The sequence below is a fragment of the Chaetodon auriga genome, chromosome 23 (genome assembly GCF_051107435.1).
Source record: "Chaetodon auriga isolate fChaAug3 chromosome 23, fChaAug3.hap1, whole genome shotgun sequence".
NCBI lineage: Eukaryota > Metazoa > Chordata > Actinopteri > Chaetodontiformes > Chaetodontidae > Chaetodon > Chaetodon auriga.
Window position 1 is genome coordinate 5,841,651 of NC_135096.1, and position 19,253 is coordinate 5,860,903.

Consider the following 19,253-nt stretch of genomic DNA (forward strand, 5'->3'; position numbering starts at 1 on the left):
ACTTGGCTAAAATGCTGCTTTACTGTGACTCTATAAGTGATTGAAGTTTACAGGTTTGTGAGATTTGGGGTCTCATCAAACACACTTGTGGCTGTCAGATTGGACTTTTGTCCAGTGTTGTCAGGAAGGAAGCATGTTAGCGCCATCGTGTCTTCCACTGGAATTCATTTCTGTGTTAATGACTCAGGATGATGACACATCTTTGCTCTTTCTTGTCTGTTACCTCTGAAAGAACATTTCTGCACCCCGAGTGATAAAAAGCACCTTTATATCCAGGTACAACAATGCACCTGCTGCAAAGGTGCTGAACTGTTAGCCAATGAGCTACAGCTGGAGCCACACGCCATGTTGTGCCTTTATGAGGCACAAATGTTCCCTTACATTCAGAGACAAAATGGATTGACAGAACAATGAAACTGAATCCTTTTTTACATGTGAAACGATCAGTTTTCAGTGGATTTCAATGAGAACGTCGCTCTGCTGGGAAACTTGTAGCACGTCACAAAAAGCAAAAGGTGAAAGGAGCCATTCGCTAATCGATGAGCGCAACAACACTCCACTTCACAATGTATACACAACAAAACTGAGCGCAAAGTACACTGACAAGACGCAAACTTCTGATTCACATGCAGGGTTAGAGTCAGTGTTTCAGCCAGGGGCGGAGCTTCCGGGGGGGCTGGGAGGGCGACACGCCCTCGGCCCGGGGCCCCGGGGCCCAGGGGGGGCCCAGGGCGGGGCGGAAAAGAGAGATCTCTGTTCCAAGCAGGGGGCACCGGGCCCTTTTCCTATGATATTTTTTAATGTGTGATATGTGTGGGCTTATATATGTTGACCCAGTCAGGATGAGTCATGGTTGGTAAAAACTTTGTAAGACTGACTTTAGTGATGTAGTTAGGTGTAAAATATGAATAAAATGACGTGCTGCGGCTCCATCTGTTTACATGGAGTTTGCGTTTGATAATTATCGACCACAAAAATGATGACGTAATTTTACTTTACATGCGCTGGAACAGGGACTGAGCTACAGGAGGAGAGAGTGGGAGAGAGGGAAAGGAGTAGAGATGATGGAGAACTTCTGTCCCTCTCATATTGTGTATTTTCTTGTCATGTGTGTCACATATGCAGATACAGACATTGTAATCGCTGTGAAATACTCACATGATACTGATTTGACTGCTGCGAGCCTTGGAATCTCTAGTTGATGCGCCGCAGCAGCCACGCAGGACTCGCGCGACTCTCACGCTGCTCATGTCGGCAGTGTTTGTATGGACGCCGAAATGAAAACCATGCCGTGACGCCACGCTCACGCTCTGCACAGGCGTGCTATTTGGCCCCGGCCTTACTGAAGGCTTTGAGCCTTGTGTCAAAAATGTAGTATGTGTGCTTGTAAGCTCCGCTGTTGCGGGCATGTGTATGTTGTAAAGCGATGTTATCATGAGCTTTATTGGGTTTAAAGGGCCCGGTCATGTGCCCCGCCCCCGGCCCGGCACTGATTTGTTCCGCTAGTGGTACTGATGCTGGAGGCATCGGGCTTTGAGACATTCATCAGTCACTTCTGAAGGCCAAACACACATGTGGAGCACCGATTTACAGATTTAAAGAGGAGGCTTCAAATTCTGAGCGTAACATGCAGAAAATTAACAGGATATTAAATCTGCATCAAACAAATTCAGGAAATTCAAATGTGGGATTTCGACTCCTTCCAGGAATTCCATGAAAGAGAAAACATGAATTGAAAAATTAGAGCTTGAAAACAATCAGTTAATGAGTTGCTTCACTGCATTTTTACTGGCAGCAAATCAGGATTTGTCAGCGTGACGCTGGAGCCTCCTGGGTTCAAGCCCTGAAGTGTGAAAGGTTTGGATGATTTGCAGCAGCAACATGAAGACAGTTTCCAAAGATGAGATGTTTCAGACGCCCAGGCAGCACACTCGCTGCATCAGCTGTTTTTATCATCAGGGGTTTTAACAGGAAGGTTTAAAGGTGCAGCAGCATGAAGAGCATGAGACACGAGGAGGTCTGAAATGGAAACAAACTATTCTGGATGGAAAACAAACTCAGTTTATATGACGGGTTAGTCTTAATCTGAGTATTTAGTTTAGTCTTAATCATAAAAAGTGAGAAGTCATATGGACTTAATCTGTATGTGATGACCCACTGAAGACATCATTTCATCATATATTAAAAGTTAATAAAACAGGACATTCATTTTTCAGTTTAGCCATATTTTTTCTGTATAAATCCAACAAATTTACCTTGAAAGTTCCCTGTAAACAGAGAGGTGGACTTTATGGGTGCACTTAGCGTCTATTTTTCAAACTACGCTCATTAAAAGAAGAAGCAAAGAAAACACTAACACAGCTGACCAAGTCTACAAAATCCAAGCTTTAAATCAAGCATGTCTGCAGGAGACGGTTCATTCCTGAATCCAAGCAATCGTTCAGTGTTGGTGTATTTACGTGAGGTGGACCGTCAGTACTGCAGGACAGTCCAGACGCCTCCTCTCCCACAGTGATGGTCCATCTGTCCTCTGAAGACAGACGTCAGGAGGTTCAGTCGGGCCCTGAAGTCCATTCCTGCATTGCATAAAAAGAACAACACTAATAGTCACTGCAGCTCGTTCAGACTCAAAACTCCTTCACAGACTGAATGACCTCAACTGGAAATGTTTATTTTACAGTGGCAGCAATTTCATGACACGGTCGAGACGTCTTTATGTGTCTTCAGACGTTCATTTTGTCGACGTTCACATGAAAGTCAACAGACACCAACATGGATTTCTGTTGTCAAAAGACAGAAAACACTCAGATTGCGACAGATAACGACAGCAACATGTTTTTACACCACCAACAGCTGGAGGCAGTAAAAACACATCAACATTACTCCAGTATCCAGAGAGAAATCTCGTCCATCGTCCTTGTGAGTGTCCTGGACTCTCAGATCACTGCATCATGGGTCAGTGACAAATAAGGGTTGGCAAGATGAGAAATTCAAAAACTTTTTAAAATTCTGTTTTAAAGCATTCATCAGGTCTGTCTAAATGTACATTTTGTGTTCATGTTGGTTTCATGTCATTTGAAATCACATTTGTACCATTTTTTTACAAAGATCACACGGAATGTGCCTGAAAATGTCAAATGGTGTAACGGAAAAAGAACGATAAATTTTAAATGTTTAATCCACCTAGAATGCATATAAATGCAGCCATAAAAATAATTACCTGATTTTAAAATATCACATGAAAATAGATTTTATAAGGATGACCTCCAAATTTAAATTTTAGGCTTTTTTAAATACATTGAGCGGGACATATACTGTAATCATCCTTTGTGTTCTAAATAATCTTTATATTCCACATTCATTTTTCTGTATATTATAATATTTTCATGAAAAATACTGGTTACGCCAGTTGCCACTAACCAGTTACACCACCTGACTATGTTGCTTTTAGAGTCAAAGGTCACTGTTTCTTGAAACAATTGACACTGAAAATCAAGAATGACAGTCACATGAATTCAAGCTTAATTGAACTTTATTTTTTTCAGTGTAGAAAAACATTTGACAAGAATCAGGGAAGCTCTTTAGTTTAAAAGAGACAAAAACGTGTGTATGTGCGTGTGTGTGTGTGTGTGTGTGTGTGTGTGTGTGTGTGTGTGTGTGTGTGTGTGTGTTAGAGTGAGAGAACAAGAACTTATTTATTTTATTTCATTGTAGAAAAACATCTGACAAGAATCATCAGGTTGAACTCATTACCTCTATTGTGATTTTAGCAAAGAAATATATCTAACAACTAATCAAAAACTCTGCATATGTGTGTGTGTGTGTGTGTGTGTGTGTGTGTGTGTGTGTGTGAGTGTGTGTGTGAGTGAGAGAGAGAGAGAGAGTGAGCACGAATGAAGGTAAAAACAGAAGGGGGATTGAAAGCAGAGAGAGAAGGGTTGGACCTTGTGTTTAGTGCCATGTGTAGGTTTTTTTCTAGTGGAGTTGGTGTTTCAGAGAGGAGTGTGCCAGTGTGACAGAACGTCTGAATCTTAAAGTTCAGGCAGTGTGTGCTTGGGAGTGTTTCCAGTCCTTCGCTGTGAGTTTTGAATGACGCGAGTTCAAAGGTTCCGGCTCAGAGACAATGTTCAGCACATCAGACTCGTAATAGAGAAGGAGGTCAGGTGGTTGAGGCCAGGTGAAGACATTCTTCCCACCCATTATATTACAACATAAATCGGCATCATAAACTACTGATGTTTGATCAAATTGACCTCTAACAGAGAGGTTTGTAATAGGAGTCAAATGGTGTAACCGGTTACACCATTTGACATTTCAATTTAAAATTATGGACACATATGTACACACACGGCCTTTGTGTGAATATTTCAAACATAATTTTTAAAGTAAATACTCATTTTTATAATTATGAGGATTAATAAATGTTTTCCTGGGGTCGCACCATTTGACATGTAAACATAAGCATACCTGACCGTACCCTAAAAATGTCAGATTATCTCTAATTTGAAAGAGAGTTACTAACCTTGGCACATGGCAGTTAGTCTCATCAGGGGTCCTTCTCTGTGATGTCATTTCCTGTCACATTGTCTTCTTGCATCATATGACCAAAATGGCTCCTTGAATGGTGGTTACACCACCTTGACACTTCAGGATTTTGACTTGACGGACAAAATTCCCCAAATAAAATAGAATATTCTGAACAACTGTGTTTTATTACTTTTATTTTTTTTTTTTACTATTACATAAATCTAATGTAAGATTATGCCAAACTAGTTGATAGCATGCTTTTTTTTTTCAAAATTTTAACCTTTTTAAGCAAGTTAAACTGGTGCCAAGTTTTTAAGGTTACACCAAATGACATTTTTGCCATTATCCCCCAAATATTCTCTCAAAATATATTAAAACCATATATTTTAGACTAGGTCTTCAAAAAAAGGAATGTATGCAAGTAATATGTAAGTTTATTTTAACATTTTAACCTTTTTAAATGTAAGCAAATCAAAGACACAAAGAAATAAGCGTCACGTCATTGACCCTTAAACATCCCAGCTGAAATTGTGGAGTGTCTTTTATTCCTGCAGAGTCAGATCCACGCAGCTGTTTCCCAAGAGAGTCCCTGTGCTTTTATTAGAGCCGGAGAACAAGGCCGACCAAAGCTCATTTTTGCTGAGGAGCTTCTGTCCCGGCTCATCGACATCGCTTCACCGGTGTCCTGCGTCGCAAATCTGTTGGGTGTCAGTCAAAGCACAATCTTTCAGCGTATGCGTGAACTTGGGTTGTCCACGTACATACAGCAACTTATCAGACAGTGAGTTGATGATGCTGTGCTGTCCATAAAAAGCAAGATCCCAAATGCAGGATACAGAATGGTCAAAGGCTGTCTGCAGGCAGATGGGCACAGAGTTCAGTGGGATCGCATCAAGGAGTCTGTGCACAGAGCCGATGGTCCGGGTGTTTGGGAAAGGATGACACAGCTGGGGTGCATCGTAAGAAGGTCATACTTTGTGCAGGGCCCTTTATCATCAGTCCATGTGGACACAGACCATAAGCTCATACGATAAGGCAGTTATTTACATATTTATTTATTGGGAGGGAGGTGACTTCTCATTGTCGTTTTATCTTTTATCTTCAAGGTACAACATCATCATATTTGGAGCAATAGATGGGTATTCCAGAAAGGTTTGTCACCTTTGATTACAGTGCTTTATTATCTCTGCACATGTTTGTGTTTATGTATTCACTGTTCATTAATTGCGTACTTACCCACACGGCTCACAGCAACAGTAACAGAATTTTCCAAAATTTTCACAACGATAATCATATTTTACTCCATCACTTTCAGTAGATAGTCCCAGACGGCAATCGTAGGGAGCAATACTGATTGACTTTACATGGCCACCACTGCTCAGTGGTCTTCTGGTGCAGTGTCCTGAATATACACCTAAAGATCAACTAAAAGTTAAAAGGGCCGCACTCAGAAAGACGTCTTTACTCCAAAATACACAGAATGTTTTTTTTTTTTTTTGGCCAATCATATGGAGACAAAATATGAGGGGAAGAGGAGAAGATAATGAGAAGAAAGGGAGTGAGAGGTCAAGAGTAGCAGGAGGATGAGGAGGCAAAGGAGGGTGTACAGGAGGAAAGGAGCAGGGGATAAATACGTGAAAACATTATATACTCAGAACTTTACAAAACATTTTGTTAATCCGAATCCATTTCCATGCCTGTAATGACTGTAGAAACCCTGTACCCAGAGAGTACATATGCTAACCCAGAAATTTAGGGACATAGTGCAGATGTGTCAGAAAGCTTATTTCAATTCTTATTTTATTTTTATTTTATGCTTATGTTTGGTGTTCTTGACTCTTATCTATTCCTGTTTTTACCACTGTTGCTGTGTCTCCTGAATTTTCCCCTAGGGATCGATGAATATTATTTATCTTATGTGTTGTAGGCCTTAGTATTTTGCCTCCACAGATTCAAACAGTCTTTGTCTTTCTATACAGATTTTCTATCTGGAACCAGCAACAAACCACCGCTCAGACGCTGCTCATTCATTTTTCCTGAAGGCAGTGGAAAACTATGGCTGGCCTTCAGGTACACAGTGATATAAACATGGGCTATTGTTTCCATGCCCTAATTACTCATTTCAGTGATGTTAGATTTTGTTGTGATGGACATGACTGAACATTTCCCCCATGTATTTTCAAGGGTCAGGGGCAATGAAGGCATTGAAAATGTCGCCATTGCTGAGACCATGTTCGCTGTTAAAGGCACTGGAAGAGGGAGCTTCATATTTGGGCGGAGTGTACATAATCAGAGGGTACAATAATAATTGACCTCATTTACTGTATATAAATAGTAAGAACATGGGAAATTATTGTTGGAAAATAATTTCAGTCAGATTTTAAGTTTAAGTTATTACGTTTCAATTGAATAAGTGCTGTTTCTGATCTAGAACAGAGCGCCTGTGGCGAGACGTCTGGACCAGCGTGACACATCTATACTATGAAGTTCTTCACAGTCTCGAGGAAGATGGCCTGCTGGATTCGGCAGATGTGGTTCATCTGTTTTGTGTCCACTATGTTTTCCTTCCACGCCTGGCAGAGGCCCTTCACACCTTCACAGAGGGCTGGGACAACCATCCTTCACGGTCTGAAGGTGGACTCTCCCCGAACCAGCTCTGGGTTTTGGCTCACATGAAGAACCCTTGTGACGTGAAGGAAGATTTGCAGGTTTGTTGATGCTCAAACTCGAAGCGCTGTGTCCAAAGGCAAAGTCCAGTTGACAAGTTTTAGACCTGAATATGTGGAGGCTAAAGTTTATATAAAAACAACAACAAGAAAATTGTTGAATTATGATGTTTGCGTGTGTGTGTGTTACTTTATTGATGTGATCACACAATTAGAGCAAGTCAACAAAGCAAAATTTCTGATTGATGTTTTGTTTGCTTAAACATTATTCATATTTGACTCTCTGGTTAAATGTTTTCTATCGTCACTGCAGTATACCTGTGTAGGTCAGTGAAATATTTCTAAATCATTAGCCTCATAGCTTAATTCAGACCTGCCAACCTGCACGCATTTTGCGTATCAAGTACGCAATTTGACATCTAAATACGCTGGTACGACTCGCCCCTCTAAACTACGCGAAAAGCTGCGGACATGTGAGTTCTGTGGCAAATGTGCACGTGCGGTACTCATGTCTGACAACACGATGCAGCCATTCATTATAGAAAAGCGGAGAATAACGAGTCTGCCGAACCTATAGCGTAACATCCCCGCCCCCCTCCTCCCTGCCTCCTCCTGCCCTCTGCCTCCCTCTCCGTCCTCCGTTCCCCACTCGCTGCAGTAGTGATGGGCACGCCAGTTCTTTTAGATGTACTGAATCACTAGAATCAGTTCACTAGAAAGATTCATTCAAAAGATTCGTTCACTGAATCACCGAATCATTCAGTGCTTGGCAGGAGGAGCCTGCGACTCCTGAACTGATATACGGCTGAACGGTTCAAGTTTCAGTTCAGTTCACAGCTTCCAGGACCGGGAGACGAGAGTGTTGTGACTGTGTTGCTTTGACAAACACATTTGTAAATATAAAACTATATATAACTATATTATAAATCATGATGTTTTAAGTGTCCTGTCCTATGGTATGCTACTTAACTGGTCTACTCGGCAAATTGGGCTCAGTGAGTGATCCGTTCACTGAACGTATACCCCACAGTACATTCAGTGAAGGATTCACACTGAATATGCACCGTTCCCTCGCAAATTGTCGCAATGAGCCGACCCTCCGAAGTTCCTCATCATGCCTTTTGCACAGAGTGCAATTATGATGTGGACATAAGCCACCAGGGAGCTGCAGGTAATATATAAATTAGCCCCGGTGATGTGTGCATATGTGCTGTAAGCCAATGTAATTATTACATTCTTGAAAACAAAAACACCTGTTGCAATATACAAAATAAATTATTACCATTTTAATGAAATACATATTAAAATAATTTTTAATTAATTTGAATTAAATAAGTAGTGAACACTGACATGATCAGTGCTTTGGTGACAAGAAAGGTGAGCATGACTGCAAAAGGGACCATCTGTCACATGGAGGGTTTCAGTGATGCTCTATTAAAGAAGGCAAAGTCAGCAACCTGTGAGGCAACACAGTCCAGAGCAAGTTCCACTGCAGGAAGGAGTGATGACTGATGCAAAAACTGTATTTAAAAGGGCATCAGGGTCAAAGTCAACAAAATAAAAAAATTGAAATAATACAGTTACCTTGTTTTGAAAGTGTTTCTGTGTTTCATCGAAAGGCTGTCATGATACAGTATCTGCATGGCTCAGAAGGACAGAGCATTTTTTGGTTTTCTGTCGATGGGTTTGGATATTCATGTTAAGAAATAGTTAAAGAATGTAATTACAGAGTGCAAAATGTCTATATTTTCTTTATTAAAGGTATTGTAATCAAAAATACAGGTTTTATTGTTTTTTTATAACCGATTTCCAGCCAGTGAATGGGGAAATTACTGCGTGCAAAGCAATGGAGTTACAAAAGTCTGCGAAAAAAAAGTCGAACAACACAAGTGGTACTCAAAATATTTAGACAAGGTTGGCAGGTCTGCATTAGACTGTAAAACCTGGATGTCCTGCCCTTCGCCATCAAACACTTCCTGTATCACTGTGTGAGGTATTAGAGGGCATTTCCTTTGTATTGACGTAATGCAGCTCCTTAACTGAAGATATTTCCAAAAATCTCTCTTAGGGAGTTTGTATTTAGCAATCATCTGTTCAAAGACATGTATGCAAGTATTTATTTCAAAATAATTTAGGACAAGCTGTTTTCTTTATGTGTGCAGGCCTTCAGACAATGACAGCCACGAGTCAAGTGGATCAGTAGCAGTCAGTCCAATCAGGACCTTTCAAAGGTGATATTGTACATGAGGTAATTCTGGTGGCAAATTCTGTTATCTGGATAATATCCCCTTTAAAGTGACACTACAGTGTCAGTCATCTTTTTCCTGTTGAAAAGCTTTGTCATGTTGGAGTGTGATCACAGAGAAATGCAGTAATCCAAAAACATGGTATGTTTGTGACAGATTTTGCTCTTATCTTGCATTGAGGCCTCCCCTCACCCCTTCGGATTTCACCAGTGTAGGAGGTGTGGCAATTGCCGTACCGTGCCACACCCTGTTAACCCCCCTGAATAATAGTAGCAAACAGCTATGAAATCCCACAGACAGCATAACCACATCTGATTTAAGTTTTTATTCAAATGCTCAACGTTTAACAAGAAATAAATAAGTAAATAAAACACTCAGACAATATGTGAATATGTTGGTGTCTATTTTAATGTTCAATTTGTATGGGGGATTAGCTCAAATGGTAGAGCGCTCGCTTAGCATGCGAGAGGTAGCGGGATCGATGCCCGCATCCTCCAGAGTAATTTTGAATCTCGCTGCGGGCACCGGGTGTGTCCTCCACCATGCCTTCGGTGCCTGCTGCTCGAGGAGGGCCTTTCTGTGTGGAGTTTGCATGTTCTCCCCATGTTCACCTGGGGTGTCCTCCGTAAAAATATACCCCCACTAAAAACATGCAAGAAGATCACCACCCGACCAATGGTGACGCCAAAGATGGGTCCCCGGGTGCCGGTCTGGCGACCAGGGACCCACCGACCAGGATGGGTTAAAGGCGGAAGTCAAATTTCACCTCCGTGTGCCGTGCTCACATGTGTGTGTGACAAATAAAGGGGAATGTCTCCCCCCGATTCTTCTTCTTCTTCTTCTTCTTCTTCTTTTGTTTTTAATTCCAGTTCTGAGGAAATCTTGAATTGGATCACTTGTCAAGTCAATGAAACAAACACATTTTCCATCTGTGTGTCGCGGACTGACCTCTTCAGCAGAGGCATGCAACGGCAGAAGAAGACCACGCCCAAAAGCAGACTTCAGGTCACATTGTTTGGTGAAGCAGGCGTCGATACTGGTGCCCTTAGCAGAGAATTCCTCCCGGTTAAAAATGTTTGTCTGTATTTAATTTCACAATAAGAGAAAAATTCTACACATCCAATTCTTAAAAGGCCAGGTGCAGGAGAAAAGATAAAGAACAAAATGGAAAGGAATTCCCCACATACGGGGGCCTCTGGTGGTATAGTGGGCTCAAATGCTAATTAAATTAAAAAAAAAAGGGAGACAGAAGAGACGTTTTGGATTTCCTGTGTTTGCTGTTTTGCAGAAATGCTGGTAGAGATGGAAAACAGACTCTTTGCTGGAGGTTCAGATGAGAAAGGGAAGATTCTTTCACTTTACTACACGGCTCTATTAAATGTTGTACTCTGGTTGTAATCAAGCAGTTTATTTGCTGTGTTGTTTTGCTTTGGTTAGGACTGCTGGGGAAGTCATGGCAGCTAGTCTGGCACAAGGTGGACCTTGCCCTAACTTCATGCTTCAGATATCTCTGCTCTGTGTCTGCCAGTGATGTAACAGATCTTGAACTGTCGCAGCTTATTGAGAGGGTAAATACAATTTGATCAAAGTCAGTAATTGTATTAACATCATTATGATGTGGCGTGCACAGTTACTGTTTTGATTTGTTGCCTGCAGAGAACAATGATACAATGACGCTTAATTTCACTTGACGCCTGATCTGTTTTCAGATGACCAGCGCTGGTAATGACATCATCAGTGACCTGACTGACGACGTTGTTACCTGCGGATACACTGGAACCGTGTCTGCGAAAAAAACAGACAGCATGATAAGGTACTTTGTGTCATTTTTGGTTTTTATTAAGGCAAGGATGTATTTTACAAGAATTTGTGATTTGAATTATGGCTTGGTTTTTTTTTTTGGTCAAATCTAAAACATGGATTACAAGTAACATGGCATTGGTCTCAAAGCTGTGTTGTTAAAATTCTTTGCATGTTACCAAACAATAACAATTTTACCTAAATGTTACGAAAGTGACCATGTAATGTGGATGATGGACATGGTCCTCTCATGTTTATGTCCCAGTTTCATACTAGGCTGACAGTAAGTTGTTTTAGTGATCTTGTATGATTTAGTGGTCATTACGTGTCTCAGTGTTTCGGGTGGACAGGTGGATCAGAGTTTTTCACAGGTTGACCAGCAGTCAGCCTGCAGCAGTTTTTGCTGGTTTCTAACAATTTTCAGTGGGTTCAGAAGGGATTTCTCTGGTTTGATTGATTTTACATGCAGTTGCCAATGAGGACTTCATTATTGTCTTTATTGTTGCTATGGAAACCAATGACCTCCCTCAAGCCCTGAGCTCAGTGGAATGTTGATGTCATCTCTGATAGATCAAAGCCACTTTGTGACGTATCAAAGGAGTGGACCAGGGCTTTGGAACACAGGTCCTTATATGGATGAGAGGTCAATCCAGCAACACCTGGAGTGAAACGAGAGCCCATACAGGATTCACCTCAGGATTTTGTTGAATTCACTTTTAAGAGTTATTGATCATTTGGACTGTTCAAAGGGAGGTGTGATTTCAGAGAGAGACAGGACATCTGGCTTAGAAACACCTCTTCCTCATCCTGTCAGGAATGCGGGTATGTCTGTGTGCCTCTTTTCTATCACACCAGGATAACGACATCTCTATGTTTGATTTAATTTTGGATGTTCTTACAATATACACAAAACTCATAATTTGTATGAATTCAATGCTCTTCTGGTGTTTCTAGCTTATAGAATGATAAAACTGTGATTTTAACTCTCCTAAAAAGTTGGTCTGAGTTTCTACCATGGATCCATACTGCCATCTAGAGTTTCGTAGTGGTTAGGTTGCATATGCTTGACATGAGACAGTTATTGTTAGTAACAATAATAGAGATAATCATTTTGGCAAATATAGTCTGCCTTTCTTTATTTCTTTGTCATATGAAGTTAGTTATACCCTTAGTCATCATGTATATTAGGATGAATACTAGAGAATATTATCATGATTATTGTTGAATGTTGTCATTATTCATAAGAATTGTCTAACGCATGTTGTGAGCGATGTTGAAATGCCATTGAAAATTGATCATTTAAAATACATGTGATTGACCATAGTGAGAAGCAGATGAGTCCCTCGAACGAATCATCTGTAAATTCTCACTCTATAAGGTAAAATCACATCGCTCACCTGCGAACCATCCCACATGCACGACAGTCTATTGACACGCCCTGGAGCAAGTATACTGGCTGCAGCGTGCAGCGGACGCTCAGTCTTTAGTTTTGTCTTTAGTCTTCTCTTAGTTTTCTGTGAGTCTTCTCTGAGTCCTCAGTTATTTGTCTCATTTCATTGTCCTCTCAATCTGTTTTTTTTTGTTGCTGCTACATAGTTACGAGTAGTTTGATTTCTTTATTCAGAAAAACGTTCTTTTCCAAGTTTTTTTTTAATATTTGTGAAACTTTGATTTTTGCTCGCCACGTTAAGCCGCATAACTTTTCCAAAGTTAAATTCTAGTCACGTAATAATAATTTTGGAGACATTTTCGACCGGCCATCAAAGAGACTCTCAATTTTATTATTAATCTGAAGTTTTTGCCATACGGTCGCCAACTCTCTGGACCAAAGACCTGTAGCCAGCCTCAACCCACTTGTCTGAGTTAAATAACCATCAGAAGCCGTTCCTCATCTGTAACCGACACCAGAGGCCTTCCAGCTCCTGAAACATCCCTGTCCAACATTGGCTCTCAACCGCGGTTTGCTTGGTTCGTCCGTTGGACCACAGCGCAAACCAGAGCAACGAACGACAGCCTGGAGCCCCTTCGTGTCAGTTCGGACCAGACATCCACCGGAGCGCCGCTGGCAAAGTAGGCATGCTTATCAGGGTTTGAATAACGAGTTGGGTCCGTAAGGTTACAACATCTCAATTTTCTTAATTCCTCTCAGCCATTCATTCAAGAAATTAACCTTACATTTGCATCCCCATTTTTCCCTCAAAACTACTTCTCACTATTGCCAAACTCATTCTGCCATTATTTGCCGTAAGTTTCTCAATGCAGTTGTTTGTGTTACGTCATGTCACCCATATCCTCTGTCGTATTATTCATTATTCATATACATTATTGTGTTTTAATAAATAAGACTTTTCATTCAAGTCGTGGTCAGACGGTGTCCTTTTGAGCTGGATATAAGCACTCCCTTATCGAGAATTTACGCTTCGGTCTACTGTTGGTTCATTCGTTGTCATTACATCAGCATTACAAGAAATAATAAATAAAATCCTGAGCTGAGGAAGGTTGGTGCCCCGTATTTTATTAACAAATGCAACGTTAACTTAGAGGGAATGAACTGATTCCCCTACATTGCCATGGAAACGAATGACCTCACTCAAGCCATGAGCTCAGTGGAATGTTGATGTCATCTCTGATGGATCAAAGCCACTTTGTGACGTATCAAAGGAGTGGACCAGGGCTTTGGAACACAGGTCCTTATATGGATGAGGTTTCACTCCAGGTGTTGCTGGATTGACCTGAGAGCCTATACAGGATTCACTTCAGGATTTTGTTGAATTCACTTTGATTTTACTAGTTTCCAAGTGTTTTCACACAGATGTTTTGAGGTGTGAGAGATTTTTCAGGAGGCTTTGTGGGTTGGTCAGTGGTTGCAATGGTTTAAAAGAGATTTTACTGCAGCATTAGTGGTTTCACTGGGTTTGAGGTTAGGAGACCACATTTGAAAGTGGGAGCTCTGGCTGTCATGACCGCAACTTCCACACTCCCCCACTCGAGACCTCAGCACTGGTGACGGTGAGGATGGAGGGACGCCAGCTTCTCTGCTGTGGCCTAACCGTTGTCAGGAAGTGTCTCTGAGCTCCAGAACTCAGGGCTGGTGATCTGTGCCTGCCGTCACACAGATCATCACTCAGATCACTCCTACTGAGTTATTATGTGGTATGGTTTGGAAGAACCTCTGCTCGTCAGCTGTTTGTTAAAAATGTCCAAAATTTCATTGAGCTCAGTCTGAAGTTTCTCTTTTCAAAACAACAAAGCATCATAAAAACTGGGACCATGAAGCTGAAAACCAGCCAACAAGTATGAACTTCAACCAGAGCCCAAAATTAAAGAGCAGTCAGTGTTAAAGGTCCAGTGTGGAGGATTCAGAGGATCTGTTGGCAGAAATGGAAAATAATCTTCATAGTTCTGTTTTCATTAGTGTTTAATCACCTCAAAATAAGAATCAGCGTGTTTTCGTTACCTTAGAATGAGTCTTTATGTCCACAGAGGCAGCAGGTCCTCTTCCACAGAGTCCACCATGTTGCACCGCCATGTTTGTGGTTCTTCTTCTTCTTCTTCTTCTTCTTCTTCTTCTGTTGTTTTCTGGCGGTTGACAAACAGCTGTTGGGTGCATTACGGCCACCTTCTAGACTGGAGTGTGGAGCAGGATAGCTTGTAATTCTACATCAGATCCTGATAATAACCCCCGTGCTGTGTAAAAACCTAAATATAGCTCTGTACCCAACATCTCCTGACTCCCTCCTTAACAGCTCAGTCGTACTCAGTGTTAGTCGATTCTTCTGGAGTTCTGTGTTCTGTGTTTGTCTCTGCTGTCGGTACCTAGGACAATGTAAGAATACATGCTGCACTGTTTCCTGTGATCCACAGTGTTCACAGTTCCCTGTAGCATGTTTCTTTATGATGTATAGTTTACTGTTCAGGCCAGTATGACCAGTATAACCTCATCCTGGATATTATGTCTTCTTCTGTTCTGCTCCTATGACTTTCTCTCATTCCTCCAACTTTCCTTTGAATACTGTAGAGGTGTCTACCCTTACTCCCTCTGTCCCATCGTTCCTGCCATTTCTTATTTATTTTTGATTGGATGATACATTTAATCTCAGACTTGCTGTATTTTACAACCATATTTATTTCTCTAGTCCGTGTTGCACTCTTAGCATGTTTATCTGCCAGTTCATCTCCTTCTAATCCAATATGAGCTGGAACCCAAATGAACTGAATTTCCACCCTTGTCCTCCTGATTCTGTGGATCTTTTATCTCCAGTACGATGTCTAGCCTGGTGTTTGAATGGTTGTGTCTAATACTTTCTAAAGCACTTCTTGAATCTGATCCTATTCAGACTTTCTGTGGTCTGACCTCCTCTGTCCAATTCAGTGCAAGCAGAATAGCAATCACTCCCCTGTATACACTGCTGAATCATCACTGATGCTTTTACTTGACATTGTGTCTAAATGTGGTGTTACAGAAGCTGTTCCCACCTTATTATTCTGTGACTTGGATGCATCTGTGTGTACTTTAACAGACTGTGAGTAGTTTCTATTGATGTACTTGTTAACTTTGTTTGCACTTCAAATCTTTCCTTTTTGGTCCTTTAACAGTTTCAAATGGACTTTCACTTCTTCCATTGTCCACGGTGGCACGACAGAGAGAGGAACAGCTTGGCCTACAGTTTGGTTTGTTTCTCAACTGTCCATCCAAAACTCCTCGCCTGTCCTTTTCCTTTCTCTTGGCACGGTTTGATCGTATTCTGACACGGATGATTTTCCTCATGTCCTCTTAGCTTTGCCCAGTAGTTTAATGAAATCTGTTCTCTTCTTAATTCCAGTGGCATTTCACCATGACATCCAGTTTTTTCAGCATTGTATTTGATGCTGATTCATACTCTATCCATCCATAATCAATAACTGAACGGATTAAACCCACATAAAATGATTTCAAAGATGCTCTGTTTGCTCCCCATTCTCTGCCCTTCAAACACCAAACAATATTTAACATCTTTTACACTTTTCAACTGTTTTCTCAATATGTATTTTCCATGTAATCTTCTTGCCAAACCAAATCTCTAAGTACTTAAATCAATCTACTATTTCTAGATCTTGTCCATATAGTTTAAGACTGATTTGGTTTTGTGTTTTCTTTTTAGAAAAGTTAACTGTCTTTGTCTTTGTAACTGAGAACCTAAAGCCCCTCTCCAAAGCCCAAGCTTCCACCTTCCTTATTGTTCTTGTCATTTCTTAGCATTGAATGTCACATTCCGTCCCCTTTTCCACATCATTTTCCACATCAACCCCATCATCTGCAAATAAAGAGGTCCCTGTGGACCTGTCTGTATGACTGAATACGTCATTTATCATCATTGAAAACAGAAGTGGACTTATAATAGTGCCCTGAGGGGCTCCATTCTCTACTCTGTATTTCCACTGTAAGTTTTCCCCACTCTCACTGATGTCATCCTGTCTGTTAAAGATGCTTAATCCACCTGTACATTTCCTCCTTATCCCCATATGATACAGTGTGATTAGCAGCCCCTCCCTCCACATCATGTCATGGGCTTTTTCCACATCCAAACACAGCCACTACATCCTCTTTATTTACCTGAGCTTTCCTAATTTCATGTTCTGAACACAGCGCGGGATCTACAGCACTCCTTCTTTTCCTGAATCCACTCTGACAGCATTTTACTTCTCCCTCCTTTCTAAATAACAGACCAGCCTTTCGTTAATCTTATTTCCATAATTTTACCAACATGTGATGTTCGGGCTATCGCTCTGTAACTCTCTGCCAAACTTGGATCCTTACCTGGTTTACAGGTAGGAACAATTATGGACTCTTTCCACTGATCTGGTAATTTCCCATCTTCCCATATCCTATTATGTCATTTCAGTAAAATCTTTTGACTTTGGTCACTCAGAATATTTAACATACAGTCACTTATTTGATCTTTTCCCAGAGTCGTCTTTCCAGATTTTTGAAGGCATCATTCAGCTCTGACATTGAAAACTGCAGGTTAATTGTATTTTCATCCTCCTCTTCACCCTGTATAGTTTCCATGTTTCTTCATATTGTCCCTTCTCGACCTCTCTTTTATTCATCACTCAAACTTCCTGTGCTGTGCACTTTAACAAAAGTCTTTGCTAATAGTTCTGCTTTTCCTCATTATTTCCGACCATTTTCCGATCACTTGTCATGACTGGGTATCCAAACTCTTTCCTATGACCTGACATTGTTTTTATCAAACCCCACACTCTATCCAGTGGAGTACTCCTTCCTAGTGACTCACAATACCTCCTCCAATACTCCCTTTTTGTCTTCCTTTTTACTCTCCTCACTACTGCTTGTTGTTTCTTAGAAATGATTAAATTCTAAATAGAGAGATTTTTTTAAGACTCTAAAGGATTTGTTTCAAGCCTTTATTGCTTTTGTGCATTCACTTGTCCACCATGGGACTAATCTTTCCTTTTTATTCCCAACACTTCTTGGGATGGACTCCTTTGCTGCTCCCACTATACTTTTACAAATGTCATTATTCAGTTTGTTTACTGGTTGGTTTATATCTATCATTTGCATTTTGTCCTCACTTAATACTCTGAATTTGTTCCAATTTGCTTCCTCAAATTTCCACCTCCCTTCTCCCTTATTCTGGTCAATATCCTTTTCTATTCCTATAAACAGATATCGGATAGTGATCACTACCCACTGTGCTCCCCCTTAAGACTTCCCAATTACTTATTGCTGCAGGAGATTGTGAGACCAAAGTGAGGTCAGCTGCTGATTCTGTGTCCCTCGCCAGGTTCACCCTGGTGCCTAAACCATTATTTAAACACAGCATCTCTTTCTCTTCCAGAACTACTTCTATAATTTCCCCATTTGAGTCGTCTTGGTCCCCCACACTGTGCTGTGAGCATTAAATTCTACACACCAGATGACTTTCCCTCTCCAATCATCTGAGATGGATTCCATCTTTTCTTTGTCTAATTGCTGACGGGGATTATAAAAACTAATTCTTTTCATACTTCCTGCCTTTATCCACACCTCAGTGACTACTACCTCTAACTCTTGTGCCGTCATTATTTGCCTGAATTTTAGACCTTGTCTAATAAAAACTGCACATCCTCCACCATCTTTACGAATGCTAGAGTATCCTTTAATAATTAAGTCCAGAGTTGGTTTGAGCCATGTTTCCTGTACAAAAATAATGTCTGGTTTTACTACTAATTCCTTGATATATCCTTTAAACTCTTGTCCATCTGCAAAGAGACTTCTAGCATTGAATGAGCGTTATGGAATAAGTTGCTGACTGCTGTCTGACGTCCCCTCTCCTTGACTGAGGTCTGTGAGGTCTACTTTGCTGCTGGTTTCACAATGATCTTGATCTTTTCAGTTTTTGTTTTTGCTTGTTCTGACCAGTTAATGACATCGGCCAAGAACAGAACTAGTGTGTCAGTTGTCAGTCCTGTCTGATGGATGTGTGTACTTTCTTCCTCGTGTCGAGCCATAGGTCTATTCTTCTTTCTGTTTTCCTTGCCAACAATCTTCACTGCCTCTGCGTCAGTCACTCTCTGTTCTGCTCTCACCTGTTGGATTTCAGTGGCCTGTTTCTTCATTCTGCACCCTCCATATATGCTGTATGAGTTCCTCCACAATTACAACATTTAGCTGGTGTGTTGTCCCCATATCCTCCATAAGCGTGCTCCCCTCACACCTTCCACACCTCTGCTTCCCTCTGCACACCGCGGCAATGTGTCCATATCTTTCATCATCTGAGTGCAGGTGGCACGTATGCTCTTACATTGAAGCTCATGTATCCCACCATCACCTTATCAGGGAGAATCTGGTCTTTGAACTCTGTCATTATTGATGTGCTGTCAGTTTTCTCACCATTCCTGAATGCCTGCAGCCACTTTATTCCCTCCACATTTCTTCCTTTGATCAACTTTTTCACTTCTCCCAGGTTCTCTCCTACAGGTGTTCCTGATATCACTCCTCTGACACCGCTTCCCCCTCCCACTGCTTTCC

The 19,253-nt window shown here is 41.1% G+C and overlaps 1 protein-coding gene and 1 non-coding gene across 2 annotated transcripts in view; both read left to right on the plus strand.

Moving 5' to 3' along the window:
- Positions 1 to 19,253, plus strand: part of LOC143316078 (NLR family CARD domain-containing protein 3-like) — a 236,246-nt gene that overhangs the window by 174,958 nt on the left and 42,035 nt on the right. The gene's annotated exons all lie outside the window — the stretch shown is intronic.
- On the plus strand, positions 9,864 to 9,936 carry trnaa-agc (transfer RNA alanine (anticodon AGC)). The gene has a single exon. It is a non-coding gene; the product is annotated as a tRNA-Ala (tRNA).